The sequence below is a fragment of the Cupressus sempervirens genome, chromosome 3, assembly GCF_028749045.1.
Source record: "Cupressus sempervirens isolate cs-2001-9-10 chromosome 3, ASM2874904v1, whole genome shotgun sequence".
In the NCBI taxonomy this organism is placed as follows: domain Eukaryota; kingdom Viridiplantae; phylum Streptophyta; class Pinopsida; order Cupressales; family Cupressaceae; genus Cupressus; species Cupressus sempervirens.
Window position 1 is genome coordinate 703300346 of NC_143120.1, and position 18041 is coordinate 703318386.

The 18041-nt window shown below is 31.7% G+C and overlaps 1 pseudogene across 1 annotated transcript in view; it reads left to right on the top strand.

Moving 5' to 3' along the window:
• LOC149568695 (immune-associated nucleotide-binding protein 9-like) overlaps window positions 1-17748 on the top strand; it is a 138870-nt pseudogene extending 121122 nt beyond the window's left edge. Inside the window, exon 6 of the transcript XR_016361697.1 lies at window positions 17334-17748. The product of XR_016361697.1 is annotated as an immune-associated nucleotide-binding protein 9-like (transcript). The remainder of the gene's footprint in view (window positions 1-17333) is intronic.
• Window positions 17749-18041: the final 293 nt, after the last annotated feature.

Below are 18041 nucleotides of genomic sequence, written 5' to 3' on the forward strand. Positions count from 1 at the left end.
AGAAGACACATAGAATGTGATGCATCATTTGGATTTTAAAAATGTTGTACCATTTGAAAGTTATAGTTGTTTTTCAAGTAGTGTTAATCAACACTTTATATGTAACTCCATTAGAAAATAAGTAATAAATATTCATTGATCTCATAATTTGACAAACCTTACATTTATGGAGAAACAAGAACATTCTCAAGAAACTCTTTTCATTTAATGAAATTTTGGTGAAAAAAAGTCGCCAGCTACACATTTGAAGTAAAACACACATAAGAACAAGCCAAAAACATATTTTTGGGACATTTTAAAACTTGACCATATAGGGTTGGTATCGAAAGATATAATAGGCCTTATAAAGGTATTAATTTGTTTGTTTAGTATCAAGATGAGTAGAAAAAATTTGGACTAGATTTTGAAATGCTTTGAGGCATTTTAGAACTACATATTTTTCAGATCACCACTTTTTGGCAAACCATGATCCAACACATACCTAGTTTGTCAATGAAGCTCTCTTGATGCATTAGTAATCTATACTCTAGTAAGCATTAGATAGGGGAATTTACCCTAGCTTACATCTTATATAAAAAAATCATTCTTAGGTAATAGCTTGGTGAATATTTAAGCAATCAGCTCCTTAGTGTTCACATTTTTCAATCTTACTACTTTGTCTTGCTCTAATTCCCTCAAAAAATGATAGTTGATTGCAATGTGTTTTGTGTTAGTGTGCATCATAGGATTTTTGGATATGTTGATTACACTTTTGTTATCAGAATATATAACCATTGGGTTCTTGATTTCTTCCTTGATTCCTGACAAAATTTTCTTGAACTATATTATGTTGGAACAATTAACTGTTGTCGTAGCATATTCTACCTTTTCTGTTGACTGAGAGATGTAATTATGTTTCTTGCTTGTCCATGATACTAACCTATTTTGAAGAGATAATTCTTTTCCATTGGTTATTTTCCTATCATCAGTGGTCCCATCCCAATCAACATCAATAAAGGATTTTAACTCAGATTTTGCTCATTGATTGTACGATAAACTATAATCTTTAGTGTCTTTTAGATATCTCATAATTATTTTGACTATGATCATATTATTTTCTCTTGGTTTTGTAGAAAGCCTTTCAGATATACCAACTGATAATGCAATAACATGTCTTGAGTGAAAAACATGTTGAACTTTCCCAATCATCGATCTATAGGTAGTCTGATTTACCTCCTTTGAATCATAATTCTTAGATACTTTGTGTCTATTAGACATAGGTGTTTCAAATAGTTTGGAATCTTCCATTCCAAAGGTCTTCAATATTTCCTTGATTTACTTTGATTGAGTAATGAAGACATCATCCTTCATTTGATGGACTTGTAAACAAACAAACAAATTTATGTCTCCAAACATTGACATTTCAAATTCCTTCCTCATTTCTTTAGAGAATGATTTACATAAGTCATCATTATATGTTAATTCACAAATATTTATGATACCAATATCATTTTTTTTGGTCCTTCTTTATTATACCACTACTTTTATCATTTTTTCTTTGAAAGACAATCCTTACCAGATATCCATGTAATCTTTCTTAGCATGCTCTAGAAGCTTGTTTCAAACCATATAAAGCTTTATGTAATTTACAAACCATTTTTTATTTTATTTTGGATGAATGAAAACTTTAGGCTGGTCAATGTTGACTTCTTCCTATAGAATTCCATTCAAGAAAGTTGATCTTACATCTATTTGATTAACTTTAAATCCTTTATGTGGATCATATGCAAGTAGTGTTCTGACTCCTTCAAGTTTGGGAATATGAGAAAATGTTTCTCCATAGTGTATACCTTCTTCTTGAGCATATCCTTTATGGATTAGCCTTGCCTTATTCCTTGACACTTCACTATTCTCATTTAATTTGTTTCTAAAAACCCACTTTTTACCAATTCCATTCTTTACTTGGGTCTAGGAACAAGAGTCTACGTATTGTTCCTTTCAATTTTCTCAATCTCTTCATTCATTGCCTCTACCCAAGTTTCATTATTTAAAGCATCTTTTATAGTTCTATGTTCAAAAGCACTAAGAAATCATGTACCTTTAAGTTTGTTCCTTGTTAGTGTGCCCCCTATTTGATCTCTAATTATTTGTTCACATGCATGATACCTTCTAATATATCTAGCAAGTAGATGTTCCTTCCTTCTAGATTCTGGACTCGGTTTTCATTGTCCCTGGATCAGGTTCCTCTGACCATGACTAAGTTTGCACTATCTGTTGCTTGGGTTGTCCTCATTGCAACTTAGGAGGCATAGAAAACTTAAGTGACTTAGGCGGTGCTAACTTTCAATGCCAAAAAATACTTGCTCAAGGCTTGGATAAAGTCTTACGCTCATAGTACACAAATTTTATGTAGTCTTTAGCTTCATTCTTTCTTTGTTCTTTACACTTTTCTACAAATCATCAGTTTTCACATGTACACTTTCAATAAACTTGCAAGTAGCAAGATTCAAACATTTATATGCTTTGCTCTTGTTGAAGTGCCCTAGGAATATGCCTTCATCACCTTTTTCATCAAAATTTCCTTTGTTTGTCTCTTTCAAGATATAACATTTTCTTCCAAATACTTTGAAATAATAAACATTAGGTTTATAGCCATATCATAATTTAGAATGGGTTTGATTTGTACCTTTCTTTAGTTGTACTCAATTTAGGGTATGAACTATTGTTCTAATTACTTCTTTCTAGCATTTGGTTACAAATTTTTTCTCTATCAACAGTGTTCTTGCACAATCCATGATGGATCTATTTATTACTTTTGCTATGCCATTTAGCTGAAGTGTATTAGGTGTAGCTACTTGTCTTTTGATTCTGCTTTCATTGCATAACTCATTGAATTAATTAGTGATGAATTCACCTCCTCTATCTGACCTTAGGCATTTTAAATTCTTTCTTGATTCTTTCTCAACTATAGTTAGAGACCACTTGAATTTTTGAATGGCTTATATTTTTCTTTTAGGTATATCACTGTCATCATCCTATAATAATCATAAAAGAATAAAATGAAGAATTTATCTCCATTATGGCTCTTTGTACCTATTGGTCTACAAAGTTTAGTATAAACTAGTTCCAAGACTTCTTCTATATAGTAAGTCTTACTTTTGAAACTACTTTTGTCCATTTTTCCAATCTGACATCGTTTTCAGATGACCATTTCAAGTTTCTTCACATTTTGAATACCTCTTACTCTTTTGTTCTTTCTTATGTTAACCAATTTATGAAATTTGACATGACACATTCTTTTATTCCATAGCCAACTTTCCTCTACTTGTGCCAACAAACATGAACTTTAAGTGGGATCTAGATATAATAGATTACCTTTAGTTTGATTTCCAGTTCCAACTAGGTTTCCTTTGCCATCTAGCAACTTGGCTTTCCTATTCATGAATTCCACTTTATATTCAATGTTGTTTACTTGTACCACATTTAGAAGATTGTGTCTTAGAACTTCAACCTAGTAGGCATTGTCACATTTAAGTCTATTAGTTAATGTAATGCATTGTTTTCCTTTCATATAACATGGTTCATTGTTTCCAAATCTAACCCTTAACTTCCAGATGCCTATGTTCTAATCTCAATAGTTCATTCCCATACAATGTACTATATGCTTGATCTAGCTCAAAATTTGTTAATTCTTGAATCGAATAGTGATAAAATGACCTTACATCATGAATAAGAAGTAGCTTAAGAGGAATGGCTGAGTGTTCTCCTTCTAGGTTCTTCTCTTAAGAAATTGTGGGATAAAGCTTGAACTTGGGTGGAATGCAATCTAAGATTTTGACCAACATTTCATAACCCCTTTTAATCTTCATGCTGAAAGAGGATTTTGTATCTATCGGTTGATGAAGAATTATACATGATGACTTCACCTACAATTTTTCTTCAACACAAATTCTCTCAAAATTGCCTAGGGGCTCAAAGAATGCTATGCTATGTTAGATCTTGGAATTTACAGTGAAGAAATGAATCATTTATTTCTCCTTTTTATGAAATTTTCAATTTTAGGTCCTCATTAATGCTCCATACTTAGGTAGGTTAATAAGGCCCAGTTAAGTCTTCAAACTTAATTGCACCATGAAGCTTAGTTAAGAATAGTTGACTTCATTTGGTAGAGTCAATGAATCATTTAAATCTAACCTTGATTGGTTAAGCCTGAAGTGTAACTTGGTTAAGATTTATAGCTTGGTTGAGACTTCACATGATTCTTCTATCTATCCCAGTGCATTTGTTATGTTGACTTCGACTTTTTTTTAACTAGAACTAATGTAGAAAATGATTTTATTCATGGTTCCAGTGGTCTCCTTGCATGATTATGTAGAGGTGAATTGATCACTGAACTTATTTCTTTGGGTGTCAATAACCTCACTATTTTTACTTGAGTTCTCTAGAGATTTTCTCACCCATTGTTACTTCTTTTGAGTCCTAATTTTATCAGCTTTTTTATTTTCTTTTCATCTTTAACTATAGGTCTATTCATATAGTTATTTTCTACTTGACCAAGTTCTTTGCATACATAACATCTTTTGATAGGATTCCTCTTTTTGAAGTGAATCCTCATACAAGTAGCTCCAATGTGTCCATATTCTTCACATAAATAACATTTTTGCAAAGTGTTGTAATCCCAATGAAAGATATCTTTAGCAAGTTATTTAGTAGGATTCCATTTCTTAATTTTGCACTCTCAACATTTAAGCCCTTGTTTGTTACATGTGAAGCATTTTCCTTCAAACTTAATTTTATGTGTCCATTTAGTTGCTCTATGTTCATGCTAGTTACAAGTATAATATTTACCACTAAAATATGACTTTTCACTGATCCAACATTTTTTTAATGTATGCCATAACTTTCCACAATGTTTACATGTAGGTCTCTTGTTGTTTTGAGCTCCTTGTTTTGATGATTCTCCTTGTTCAGTGTAGCATAATCCTACTTCCCCTTTGTGTCTATTCTGAGATATATCAGCTAACTTATTCATACTTTCTCGTGATTTCATCATTCTTTCTTTGGTTTCTTTTTCCATTCTAAGATCATTTTTGAGTCTACCATTTTCTAAACTTAAATTGATGACTTCTTTATTTGTACTATTTAACTAATTTACCATGTCTTCATGAGGCTATGAGAGCTATTGGAGGTTATTATTCTTTTCTTCTAGTCTAATGTTGAATAATCTTTTGTCTTCTCGTGCCATATCTTTATCATTTTCAGCTTTTTTCTTTTATTTCATAGCTTCACATATCCTCTATGAATGTATCTCCTATTCTCTTTTTAATTTTTTGATTTCTTCACGCAAAATAAGGTTTCTAACAAGTAGGTCTTCTATAACCACATTTTTCTTCATCAAAACTTCTTTCTTTGCAAATATCTTCAATTATTTTTTCTATGTATAGATTGTTATTCATATGAGCTACTAACTCTTTTCTTCTTTTCAAGGATTGAGAGAGTTGATTCTTTAGTTTCTTGATATGTTTCATGGCCACGTGTAGATCCAACTTTTTGTTTTCAATGTATTTCTCTAGCTTGTATACTTCCATTGTCTCTGATCTTTTCTTTCAAGCTTCTAAACTTCTAATGAGAGAACCTTTCTCTGATACCAAATTTTGGAAATATAATGCAAATTAGGTAACTAAGTAGTTTGGGGGGGGGGGGGGAGAGGGTGAATTAGGAACCAATTAAAACTTCTTTCTCATAATCCACTTTATTATATTATCTAATCTACTTGCATGTATTGAACATAAATAAATAAAGTAACAACACAATAACACTTTGACACAACAATTGGTAACCCAAAAACCTTCCAAATAGAATGTAAAATTGGGATGGGGATGATACCCACAATGCTTCACTATGATAGTAAAAATGTTGGCCTATTAGGGATTATAATTGATCACTTATGGTGATCTACTTGGTTAAGAGTATGTGGGACTATTAGGTCCACCTTGTGAAAGGATTTATAAAATGCAATAAAGTATGTACTATGTGAGGAGTTTCTAGAAAGGACTACATTAGGTAGACCCTATTAAATGATTTGACTAATGCACATATTAGGATGAATCAATGGATTTGTCTTTGGTATGTAACTTTGTTTGCTAACAAAGATCCTTTGAAGTAAATTGATCACTTGGCTATGATAGATGAGTCTCTATCTTTCCTGTATACTGCTTGTATCCTACTAGTTACTCTACTCTTTCATATTTTCTTCTATAAAATGTTCTTCAACTAATATATCTTTCTTAGGAAAAAAAAGTAACTTGTTTTTATATCCATCAAAATATAATTGCATTAATAATTTAGCTATAACTTTTATAGTTTCAGAAATAATTACCATGTTGGCTTAGTTTTGAGACTTGGGTTGAATAGCTTACTTTGGTAATACTATAAACACTTGGGAGACATTTTCACCTTGGCTAACTTTGGCAATAATTGATACTAGATGCTTAGTTCATACTGATAACTTAGAACACACAATTGGCTTGGTTCACACTACTCTACTCGGTTATCATTTTAAAATAGGAATGCTAAGTTGACTCAATTTACTATGGAGCTCAGTAGTTATTGTCAACTTAGTGGACACTACAACAAGGTGGATATTGTCAACTTGGTTGACACCAAAACTTGGTGGATACCTTAGCTCTGTTAACACTTATGTCTGGTGGTCACTGTTGACTTTTCATAATGACTAAGTGTTTTGGCACTAATTGACAATATGCCTTGCCTTAAGGTTAACATATTCACCTATAGAAACTCAAATTGAAATAATGATCGAAACAACTATAGAGGAAGTAATACAAAAGGCTAGTGAAATTCATTCTAGCAATGACATTCAACAAGAAAAGGATGTCATACAATATAATACAATATAGGGAAAGGATGTCATATGAGAAGCAAAACTTTCATAGTATAAACACACACATGCACACACTATCTCTATGATGTCTCAGCAGAATCCGAACGAATAAGCTTTAGGAACTTTTGAAGTTCCTAAAGTAAAGCAATATTCATCTACTGTACCAATTTCATAGATGTGGAAATTGATTAATCAGCTTCAAGAATCTAATTAGAAACTAAAAGAACAAATACAAGAATTATCTACACAAAAGAAAAATGTCATTGGTAAAAAATAAGTTGCAGGAATCACCTCAATCTTGGGGAATTTAGCAATTGAATTCACTAAAGCTAGTTGTGGACCCAGTGTGCATAAGGACATACAAAATACTTCATTTGAGGGGGATGATGGGGTGTGCATTGGTGTTTCTTTTTATATGTTTCTTATGCATATCGACATCACACTTTAAGCATTCCTACCACCCTTCATGCCATTAAGCATTAGAGAAATTTAGTATATATGATGAAAGGTAAGTAGAAGATAATTTCTGAATATGTCCACCAAGTGTAGAAATTGACAATAATTTTGACTGGTTGCTTCTACAAGAACTAAATGTGGAAGACTAGGTATAGGATTGATAAAAAAGTATACAATCAGCTGATCAAGTGTTGAATTTAGATACCTATATTTAGGCAAGACATTTTGATATTTAGATTTTATAGTTTAAATGCCTAATAAAATAAGGCCAAAAAAATGTGTTAATTTTATCTAATCTATTTTATGGTTAGAAGTTAGTGACTGATGGCCAACATTGAGTTTTTCATTTAGAAAACAGTTTTCTATGGTAAATGTTGATTTGGTTCTATTTTGGTACTTCTGAAACTATATAGAGTCATTTATATTCATAAGACAATGTAAAAGATATTAAAATTCATGTAAATGCATTGATTGGAATTCAAGTTATTGTAGCAAACAAGTGGTAATTATTCTCTCACGTGGTGAACCGGAGGCAAGGCCCCCTCTAGGGAAACTCGGTGACATTGTTCCTATTTGTTGAGGTTAATTCATGATATATATTTGAAATCAATTTTGATTAGTGTGAATGGTTTGTTTACATTTCATTTCATTAAACTACATAATTTCGATGAGAAGAAAACTATGGACGTGTGAATATGTCGATAAAAGACTTGCATGCATTAGCATAAATTCCATTAAGATTCAATGCTGCATCACTGCTATATTAATCTATTTTCCTTTCACTTTATTTTGAAGTTTTGTCTTTCATATTACCCTGTCGTCACACTGTAATATAAACTTCTTGTCTCTTATATCACCCTACCTACTAAATTATAACATAAACTTCCTGTCATTATTGAATAACTTGTCGCAATTCAACTTCTTGTCGCAGTTGAACTTTCTGTCATAGCTAAGTTTTCTGTTATGGAGAGAGCCTATCCTTATTATACGTATCAGAACATTCAAGAAATAAGTCTCAACTATTAAAAGTGTTTATATGAAGTGTAGTTATTGATAATGATTTCTAGTACTGAATAAGATTGGTGTGATTATGAATTATAATTTTCATTATTAGCAACTGACTGGTTAGTGTGATCATGTCCGATTTTAGTAGTTAGATTGGTTTCAAATGTGAAGATAGGTTTGAATTTGAGAGTGAGAGTGTTTCCATGAAAAAGACTTCTATTCTTTAGGGCGTCCCTTCTAATTTATTAATCATAATGTTTTTAATTTGTTTCCTTAGTATGAAAACTAGACTGCATTCATAATCATTTGGCTTATTATTTTCAATCCTGGAGAAAACAACCACAATATCACTCGCCAGTTTAATAACCCTAGATTGATATTCGAAGGGTATCCCAGTCCAAATTATACCTCAAAATAATTCATTAAAAATACATCAACTTTGTCTTGCAGGACGTACCTTCAAATGTTCAATTTTGTTTTCTTCTCTAGCAGAGTAGATAAAAATCTATTAGTAAACAAGTTTGTCCTCTCGAATTATCTCTACAACGATCTCTAAATTCCGATAATGAGAAAAAAACTAGAATAATAGTTGAACTATTTGCAATGATATGTACAAACACATAAGTTTTGATACAAAGGCTCTGCTCCCTTATGAAAGATATTTAATGAATTACAATCAATCACGTCTTTAACCATAAGACATGAAAGGAACTAACATTCGCTCATCACCATGAAGTTAATGCAATCATCATTTTACCAATTTAAAGAGATACAAAGACGAACATACAACCTTAAGACCGCCTATTCAATTTTTCACATCATAGAGGAAATAAGGGAAACTGAACATTTTATCTTACAAGATGCAAATATGTGAGTTACATGATTACATATAACACATAATTGATAATAATGAAAGAAAATATTCAGAACCAAGAAAAAAAATCATACGATCATACAATCAATACTATTCAGAAGAGATGAATATGCAAACCACACAATCAGTAATATAAGATCATCTTTATTTCTAAATACCAGAAAATGCCCACCAGCTCATTTCTATACAATTTATTAATTTCTCTCATAGGACCAGATCTTCCTATGTAAATCAAAACTCCACAACTAGTCATATCTTTATATTTTAATAGACCCCTTGACATTTATGGTAGATTTATCATGATTATCCTGAATATCAAAATTGCTCCTGCATCAGAGGACATGATGAAAAATCTATGGTGTTGCTTGAGAACATAATGCGCTTTATAGCTTCTTTTTGGAGATTTCTGCCGCATTTATCTCATCAGGCTGCCTACACACCAAGCTTTCTCTTTGGTGCTATTTTGTAATATGATGAAGCTTCTAGTTGTCTCCATGTTTGGATTCGAGCAAGCATTGCATTCTACGCGTGATTACTTTGATTACATTTTGCTTCTATATCATATTGATGATAGGTGATTTAGGCAACTGTTCACAACTTGAGGGATCTTCGACAATTGTGTGAATGACAGCCAAATTCTCCCATTTTGTTTTGTTGACTCCTAAAAATATTTTGGAGACCTGATACATGGTACAGTTAAGCCGCTAGTGGGTTTGAAACTCCATGCTATAGTTGAAGAATCAATTCTATGCTTTCGAGCTGACCCTTAAAATTTGCACTCTTGAGATACTTAAGTTGAATCGATACTTTGACCCCTGATATTCTGGACTCTCGTACCAATATTTTAAATGCCGAACCTTGAATCATTACTTATGCATTGGACCTTTGAGTCTGAGCCTTGAACTATGAAGTTTGAACTTGAACAATACATCTTGTACCTTTGAACTCTAGCCCTTAAATATTTTGATTCAAAGTTTAAGTTCAACAACATCCTAGAACATTGCTTCTTTACAAATTAAGCTTTACAATATCATCATTAGCAATGAAAACCCATGAGTAACTAAAACACTCTAAGAGTTGTTTCTATGGGATTGGTTCACAATTTTTTTAAATAAGTGCGCTAAAAGTATGCTTACAACTATGAAGGAGTACACTAAGAAATTCTTTAGATTTGACATTATATTTGGACATTTTGATGATGAGGTTGAGAAAGATGCAAGGTACTTGAATGGTTTGGGATCTAGAATTCAAGATGAGACTAGTTTTATGAAACTAGATAGTGTGGAGGAAACACATCAATATGCTTTCAAAGTTGAGGAGATCTTGGCAAAGAAACATGAGAAAAGTAAAAGAGGTAGAGGTGGAAGATTTTGTAGAGGTAGAGGTAGATCTTATTGAGAATGTGACAAATTGGACAATTCTATGCATCATAAGGCCAAAATTGAGTGTGAAAATTAAGACAAATGCTAGCCGAGTGGAAGGATGGTAGTTCTTATTGAGAAAGAAGTAGTTCTTACCGAGGTAGTTATGGAAGAGGAGGATTTGGTGGTAACTACTTTAAATGTGGTGAAGAAGGACATAGAGCCTTCAAATGGAAAAATTATGGAAGGAAAAATGAAGGTAATATTAGCTGAAATGTTGTGGTTCAAGGAGATCTCAAAGGTTCACTATTTGGACCTAAGGCTAGGGAAAGCTTGATAGTAAGGAGAATTTTATGTAGTGAAAGAGTTGATAAAGAATTTTTCCTAAGAAGTATTTTCAAAACCAAATGTAAGATGACTAGGAAATGTTGTAAAGTGATCATTGATAGTGGCAATTCAACAAATTTGGCATCTAAGGAGCTCATTACAAAGTTGTAGTTGCAGAGGTTGAGAAACCCTAACCCTATCATATTTTTTGTAACAAAGATGACCATAATTTATTGGTGAGTGAAAAATGTGTTATGAAATTCAAGATTGGAAATAACTTTGATGAAATTATGCTTGATATTCTTCCTATTGAGTGTTGTCATATTTGGTAGGGTAGACCTTGGTAGTATGATAGACATACAATACATGATGGTATATTGAATCAATATACTCTTTGGGTCAATGGAATAAATAAAATATTTTTGTATTTAATTTAAATTCAAGATGAGATAAATTTTACTACTATTAGATTTTTTATGGTTAATTGGAAACAATTTGAAAAGGTACGAAGAAGAATCAATTTTGATTTGTTTTGATTCCTAGAGAACCAAATTATGATAGTAATGTCTAAGTGATAAAAGGTAGTATTGGTTGAGGAATAGAAGAAATGATTGAGTGAGTACTAGGAAAAGATGATAGCATAAGTTGAGTGCTAACAAAAATTGAGAAATTCCTTAATGAGTATAAGGAGATTGTTGTAGATGATATACATAATGGTTCACCACAAGTGACAAGTATAAGTCATTTTATAAATCTGATTTTTGGAACTAGTTTTCTAAATAAAGCACCATATAGATTGACACCTATTAAGAATAAAGAGCTTAACTAGCAATTTTAGCAGTTATTGCAGAATGGTTTGATCAAAGAAAGGTTGAGTTCATGTGCTTTACCTATTGTATTGGCACCTAAGAAGACTAAAGAATGGATAATGTGTACTGGTTCCAGAGCTATTAACAATATGGAAGTGATATATAGGTTACCCATGCCAAGGATGGATGACATAATGGATAATTTGAGTGGAGAAAAATATTTTAACAAGATTGATTTGATGAGTGGTTATCATGATATTAGAATCTAAGAGGGAGATGTGTGGAAGAATTCTTTCAAAGTTCAAAAGATAGTATGTAAGAATGGTTGGTTATGCCTTTTGGTTTCACTAATGGACCAAGTAGTTTCATGAGGCTAATGAATGAGGTTCAACATAGATTCTTGGGTAAGTCTATAGTTGTTTATTCAGATGACATTTTGATATTTAGTAAGACTAAGGAAGAATATTTTGAGCACATTAGACAAGTGTTATAGAGATTGAAGGAAGATAAATTAGTGATTAATTTGAAGAAGTGTTCATTCATGCAAAAGGAGATTGTGTAATTGGTATTTTTTAACTTTGGATGATGTTTTGAAGATGGATCTTGAGAAGGTTAAGGTAATTCTCGAATGACCTACATCTAAGAGTATGGGAGAACTAAGATCACTTCATGGTTTACAAAGTTTCTATAGAAATTTCATAAAGAATTTCAATTCTATTTGTAATGCTAGGACTAAGAAAATGATAGGAGATAAAAGAGATTTCAATTGGACATATGGTGCTAATAATGAGTTTTGAGACTTTGAAACAAAATTTTGCCCAGTTACCTATGTTGTCTTTACTCAATTTCAATAAGTTATTTTAATTGACTATCAATCAAGTGGTAGTGCAATAGGAGATGTGTTGAGTCAAGAAGGTAAACATATTGCTTTCTTTAGTGAGAAGTCGGATGATGCTAAGAGGAAATTTTCTATGTATGATCAAGAGTTCTATGCTATTGTTCAAACTTAAAACAAATGGAGACATTATTTTCTTCCTAAATGATTTGTATTGTATATTCATCATAAGGATTATAGTACTTAGGAAGTCAACAAAAGTTGAATTAGAGACATATGAAGTGGGTTGAGCACTTACAGAGTTTCACATTTGTGATAACGCATAAAAGTGGACTCACTATTCATATTCTAGATGTATAGAGTAGTAGATGTTCTTTTTCGACTAAGATGAATGTTAAATTTCATGACTTTGATAAGACAAAGGCATTGTATGATACTTAACTTCATTTTTTTGAAGTGTGGAGAGAGTGTAGAGCATTGAATCTATCAAATCAACCAAGTAAGTTTGATGAGTATTTTATTCAAGAAGGTATTTTTTTCGAATGGTTTTGGTTGTGTATACCAAAAAAATTCTATGAGAGTTAATTAAATTAAGGAAAAATATTATTGTAGATTGGATGGATACTTTGGTATTGATAAAACATGCTTAAAGACAACTATTATTGGCCATATATGTTTAAGTATGTTCAAAATTTTTTAAAGAGTTGTGGAATTGTCAAGTTGCAACATAAGTCAAAATATTTGATTGTGTGCACCTATTTCTATTCCTCAAAAACCTTGGAGTGACATTAGCATGGATAGTTTTCTTGGTTTACCAAAGACAACAAGCAGGTATGACTCTTTTTTTGTTCATTGTGGATAGACTTTCTAAGATGATACATCTCATACCATGTCAAAGACAGCTGATGTAGTGCATATTGTAAAGATTTTCTTCAAAGGAGTTGTTAGATTGCATGGATTTATGAGAATTATTATATGTAATCGAGACAATAAGTTTGTTAGTTATTTCTAGAAGACTATGGAAGAAAATAGATAGTGAGATAAAATTTAGCTCTATATTCCATCTACAAATTGATGGATAAGCAAATATTGTGAATAAAATCTTGGGTAATTTACTAAGATGCTTAGTTGGGTATAAACCAAGTAACTAGGATATGGTATCAGCACAAGTTGAGTTCAAATATAATAGTTCTTTGATTAGGAGTACTTAGAAAATAATTTTTTAGATTGTTAATGGAATACAACCTAGAGGTATATAAAATTTGAGGGATATTTATGATATAGAGAAGAGGCATATTGAAGGAGAAGTATTTGTTCATATCATCAAGTCTTTACATGAGGGAGTGAAATTGAGATTGTAACAAAGTAATGGGAAGTATAATGAGAATGAAGACAACTATAGAAGATACCATATTTTAAAAGTTGGTTATGAGGTGATGGATCATTTGAAAAGAGGTAGATTTCCTGTTGGTATAGATAGTGAGTCAAAAATGAAGAAGTTTGGTCCTTGCAAAATCTTTAGGAAGCTTGATAGTGGTAATGAATATGATATTGAGATACCTAATGACATGGATATATCTCTTTTATTTAATGTTGCTGATTTATATGAGTATCATGAAGTAGATGATGAATTTTTTATACCAAGTGATTATCCCAATAAGAAAGTTGAAGAGATTGAATAGATATCAGACTAAAGAGTTAGCAAGGCTACAAGAGACAAAGAGTACCATGAGTATTTGGTACAGTGGAAGAACAAACCAATTGAAGATGCTACATGGATTTCTCAATCTAACTTGGATTTATATCAGATTTTGAAAACTTCATGATTCTAGAGAATCATTTCTTTTAGCCACTATTGTCTGATGCAGGAGCATCCTAGGTTTTTTTTCTATCCTACTTGTCTTTTTTGTTTTGTTGAATTCTAGTGTTGGCTGAGTTTGACTAAGTTCAAGTTCTATTATTGATAGAGTTGCAAGTTCAACTAAGTTTGAGTTTAGTGTTGGCCAAGTTGCAATTTTGACTAAGTTTGAGTTTCATGTTGGGTGACATCTAGTGTGTTCCAAGTACTAGTATTTGCAAAGTGCTATATTGGCTGAGCTTGTTGGTGATTATTTTTCCTTATGCTTGGTCATATATTTTTCTTTATTTGGCAAAGTTTATCTATGCATTTTTTTTTGTGAGCCAACATGTTCATTTATTTGGGGTTGTGCATTTAATGCAAGGATCATGCATGTAGATGTGTGCAACTTGTTATGTAGTTGGCCTTCTCTAATGTGAAGATCTAGAATCTTCTATAAGTTATTTTGGAAAGTATAAATAAAGGTGACTAGGCTTAGGTTAGTAGAGTTTTAGAGGGAATAGAAATGAGGAGCATATAAAGCTAGATCAAGAGTGAGACTGTGGATCTCAATTTGTGATATCTAAATCATTTTGTTGGCCACCACCTAGAAGGTCTTATAGCCAAGCATGTTTATAGATTATTTGTAAAATTTATGAGATATTAATCTCTCTCTCTCTCTCTCTCTCTCTCTCTCTCTCTCTCTCTGCCCCCCTACGCCCCCCCCCCCTCGCCTTGGTGTTGCTCTCTATGTTTTATTTCTATTGTCTTCACTTTGTAAGATGGTTTTATAGTTAGGCATGCCTCTAGTCCTAATTACTTTGATCTACCTAACATCACAAAGAGACATAATACAAGAAAGTTTCACCCCATTTCTAAGTTGGATCTTAGAGTAGGATAGGGTGTGAATGAGAAATTACACAAAGCCCCTACTTTTTTCTTTGTATCAATTATATTTTTCTCCATATATCAACAAAAAAATGGATTTATTGAGAGGATACACATAATGACAATGAAGAGGGTTAGGAGTATGTTAAGTGGTGTGGGAATTCAATAAATGTTTTGGAAATAAAAAATCTCCTAATTTGATGATATCTAAGAAGACACCCATAGAAGTGTGGTGTGAGATGAAGCCCTCATTGATACATCCTAGAGTCTTTGATTATGAGTAATATTCTCATGTGTCAAGTAAGAAAAGATGAAAATTGGAGAACAAAGTAGTCAAGTGTATCTTCATTAGCTATAGAATTAGTGTGAAAGGTTATAATTTTTATGCTCCAATTATAGAGAAGGTTCTCTATACTAGAAGCATAATATTTCATGATCTAAAACCTTCCGTAGTTGATCTAATGCAACAAAAATAAATAAAAAATAAGTGGTTTATATTCCTCCTACCCACAAAGAAGAATAATTATGAGATCCCCATGGACTTGATGATGAGGAGAGCTTAAAAATCACTAAAGTTTTTGAAGTAGAAAAATAAACTCAACCTTAAACTTTGAGGAGGTCTACTTATGATAGGCAATGAACTAATAGATATGGTTATCCACCTGAAGGGTTTCAGTACTCTTTGTTGGATTCTAGTTGTACATTTTCTTTAATTACTAACACTAATGAACCTAGGACTATTAGAGACACTATTATTATGAGTGATGTTGATTCATAGATGGAAGCCATTAATGAAGAGATGACAACATTGAAGAAGAATAGTACATTAAATTTGGTACCTTTTTCTAAAGGACAAAAACATGTTGGTTGTAAATGGATTCAATATAATGCATAGTTGGTCATGAGAGGATATTCATAGGTGGAGGGAATTGGTTACTATAAAAGATTCTCTCATAGAGAAAATATGTCATTAGTTCAATTCTTATTATAAGTTGTGGTAGCTTATGAGTTTGAAGTTGAATAACTAGATGTGAAGACAATGTTCCTTCATGTTGATTCAGAGAAGGAAATTTGTATGACATAATCAAAGGACTTCATTGACAAAGGTAAACAAAGTCCTGTATCTAAGTTGAAGAAATCAATATATGGTTTAAAATAATCTCTTAAAATGTATTATCAAAATTTTGACACTTATCTGTTGTCCTTAAGTTTCTTGAGATCTAAATTTGACTATTGTGTATATTATAAAAATAAAAAATGATCGCATCCTTATCATAGTGGACTATATGTAGATATTATGCTGTTTATGGGGAATGATAAAAGAATAATTTCAGATTTGAAGTCCTAGTTAGCAACACATTTTGAAATGAAAGATCTAAGTGTAGTTAGCTATATTGTTGGAATTGAGATCAATAGAGATAAAACTAGCAAAAAACTTTAAATGAGCCACAAAAAATATGTTAACTTTATGTTGGAGGAATTCAACATGAGAGCTTGCAGGTGATTAATTGCTCCAATCTTATAAATAACCATTGCCAAAATGTCTCTTCCATTCATTACTTAGACATAAAAAACTTTCTTTAATTTTTGATTCATTGACTTGAATAATTATACAAAACTACATCAAACAAGAGATTCTACCAATTAGTTAACTATCTTTCAATCAAAAGATGGCTCCGAACAGATAAATATAACTGGTTTTATTGTAATCTTTTATAACTCATTTGATTTGCACCCTCTAATCTACTGAAATGTATTTTTGAACAGTTAGATGATCAACTCTATTAAACATTTTCTTATTAATATTATTTTATATCAATATTCTCATGGACTCATTAAGATAGTCATCCAAATCAAATGAAATATCTCTCGACATTTCTTCACCTTCTTAGACAGCGATAATAGATAAGGAGTTCTGATTAAAACCAGATTGTAGCCTTATAGACTCTGCTGCTTTTTTCAGTGGTCAGATTGTTTTGTGATTTTTGTGAGCGAAGTTTTTGGCCTTGGAGTTGATTTTGTTTCAATTGTTAACATATTTTTGTCACGATGTGTTAATAGGTGGAAGAGAAGATGCAAACAACAATAAAAACGTTGGAAGCGAAGTTGGTTGCGGAGCAGAATGCTCGGAAGGAAGCCGAGGAAAGAATTCGAGAGGCACAACAACGATCACTTGAAGGAATTCGAACGTCCAGTTTTCCTACACAATCAGATAGGGCGCGAAAAGTAGGCTTTTCTGTGGAGCCTAATAGAATCAAAATTACATTACCATGCACTATTTTATAAGAGAATCTGAAAACAAATATGGTATCAAAAACAGAAATTAACATGTTATAAGATTATGTTTTTCGCTACGTACTTTAGGTTTTGTGATCGTTTGCTTATGAAGAACGCTTCCTGTATATTATTTACTAAATATTTGGCCATGTAGACATCTACAATGACTTTTTAATGGAACTAAGTGTCTTTTAGTTTTTTTTACTAAAAGAGGGGTAAAATTTTTATTGAATATCAAAGACAGCTAAACAACATAAGAAACAAAGAGAATTACATAGCTTTATCCTGATCCACAAGTTGATCCAACATTTGAAATAAATCAAGTTGACATAGCTTTATAATGACTTTTTAATGACATTATATGTTATGTGTACAATTATCTCTGCATTGTCTTTTAGATGGTGTAGTTTTATTCCAACGTCAACCAAAAAAAAAGCTTTCAAACACTTGTATATGAACTTGTATGCAAACCCAAGAGGAGGTCATTACTAC